Genomic DNA, 2,637 nt, shown 5'->3' on the forward strand with positions numbered 1-2,637 from the left:
AGCAGCAACAGCAACAGCAACAGCAGCAACAACAGCAGCAACAGCAGCAACAGCAACAGCAACAGCAACAGCAACAGCAACAACAACAGCAACAACAACAGCAACAGCAGCAGCAGCAGCAGCAGCAGCAGCAGCAACAACAACAGCAGCAGCAGCAACAACAACAACAACAACAACAACAACAACAACAACAACAACAACAACAACAACAACAACAACAACAACAACAACAACAACAACAACAACAACAAACATCAATGTTTTAAATTAGATAGAACTACAAGTATCCAAATCTATCTGATGTGTCTAGCTATATATGAATTAATGTACAAAGCAGTGGACAGTGAATTTGCTTGTTTGGTACATGACCTAATTGGATGAACTATAGTTCACTCAAGACAAATGTCTCTACCTCAGCTATTGTCACTGGAACAAACCAACTGACTTCTATCATGAGGACAGGTCGGTATATAAAACTGACTTGTTCATAGGCATTTATCAAAAGGAGAGTTACAAATTTCATTCTTAGAAAATAGCATATGTACATTATCATGTGTGGTGACTATTTCTATTGCAAAAAATTATAATCAAAGACAACACAATAAGTAGTCCATGTATACAAAAAATATAGTAGAAGTGAAAACTAAACTAAAAGTACAATGGGAATTGGCATGAGGTGATAATACCATGCACTGACCAGAACTTCCAGTTTGGGGATTATTAGTGTGATAGGTATGTGCAGCACATCCCTGCGATGTGTAACCTGAGGTCCCCGACCAAAGAAACTAGCAACGGATCTCTCAACAGAATTTGGGTCCAAAATACCAAATGGGTTGCCCATAGGTCAACTAAACATGGGATCAAATGGTTCGTCCAGATCTATCATATCTGCATGACTGTAGGTATAGAATTCTGATGACAGCTTGATTACATTTAATAAAGTAAATTTCATGGGTGTTAGGACAGTAAATGCAAAGGGAATTAAAACAATATCAATAGCTAATGTATGAATCTACACCTAATCAATGAAAAGAAGCAAAATAGTTGAGCAGGAGATGAGATTACATGGGGGCGTATTGTCGTTGGGGCCATGGAAGTGGATGAAGAACTTTTGCATCCCGTCGAACGACTTCACCTGCCCAACACAAGGCCAGGTCGATGCATCACTTCCCAGACGCACCGCTGCAGCCGCCATTTTGCTGCACGAGCGACAGTAGTGCCCCGAACTACCTGGGCCAAATCCCACACCAGCAGCACGTTGCCGATGACCTCGTCTCCCATCGATGGCGACGACGACTAGGGGCGAGAGGAGGATGAGCGGAGGCAAGATCCAGAGACACAGGGGGCAAAGATGCAGGGCAGCCGCTCTCCCTTACCTCAGCGAACGACAAGCCAACCAGCATCCAACATGCGACAACCATGGCCGCCGCCTCGCTCACCAACGAGCCTCCATGCCCGGATCGTGCGAGCCCCTCGACCCCGACAGTGGATCCGGCACCGCCATGAGCCGCTTGACGCCGAGGGAAAGAGGGCCGAGCAGCCCCGGTCATGCAACCTCCGCTCCTCCTGGTGATGGGGACGCTCGAGCTCGACGGAGGAGCAGGGGAGCTACCGGCGGCGGCTCGCCTTCGGGAGATGCAAGAGGATGAGCAACAGGGGAGGGGGCTCGACGGCCACGTCTAGAGAGAAGGTAGGGTGGCGGCGTGAGGGGGGGAGGAAGAGAGAGGGGAGTTGGACCGGGCGGAAGAGAGAGGCAGTTAAGGTTCACCATGGACGTGTTGCGTATATGCCTATGGATGAAATGACGAGAATGCCCTCGGCGGGGCAGGCTATTTACGCGCGGTGGCATGACCAGGGCGCACACTATTCATTGCAACGGTCTCAGTTTTGATCCGACGACCGAGATCGTCCGGGAGCGAGATCTGACGGCCCATATCGCATCAACAAAACGATCTGACGGCCACCAGTAAACTGAGCTGTGAGAGCGCTCGGTGGGTGCTTCGTCTCTTGTTTTAGGATTGGTCTGCTACAGATCGCTGCTGGCGTCCGCTCTCCCCCTACTAGCTGCTCCATGCTTGCACTAGTGTACCATGCCTGGCAGTGATTCCGGACCTCCGTCTGGCCGCTGGGCGCTGGCCTTGCCTCCGCTGAATGCAAGACTTGCTGCCCCTCCAAATCTGGTGTTGGTCTGCCTCGGCCACTAATCAGTTGGTAATTTACTCATTCTTGCACTGGGAGAAGCAAACGACAATAAAAGATGCATGACATGATGTATGTGTTGATTTCTGAACTGATGTCTTTGTTAGAGAAAACCCAAATTGATGTATATTTATATCAATTTTATTCCATGCTACAGAAAAATAAGATGAAGACATTTTTTCATTAGTGACCTGCAACAACAGGAATGTCTATATGGGAGGAATAGATGAGGCAAACTATTGCTTTGGTATTCTTTTGTGTCCCTTATTATTATAAGTACCTTGTTTTTCATGTTTAATCTATTTGGTTCCATTGTTAAGCATTGAGTTTCAGTATTACATATATTGTGCAATCGAGCAAATTTATGTATGCTTTGGCATGAGGCGTTCCTTGGCTACAGTGGCGAAGCTTAGTGGAGATCAACCTGGGCCATCGCCC

The sequence above is a fragment of the Triticum dicoccoides genome, chromosome 5A, assembly GCF_002162155.2.
Source record: "Triticum dicoccoides isolate Atlit2015 ecotype Zavitan chromosome 5A, WEW_v2.0, whole genome shotgun sequence".
Classification (NCBI taxonomy): domain Eukaryota; kingdom Viridiplantae; phylum Streptophyta; class Magnoliopsida; order Poales; family Poaceae; genus Triticum; species Triticum dicoccoides.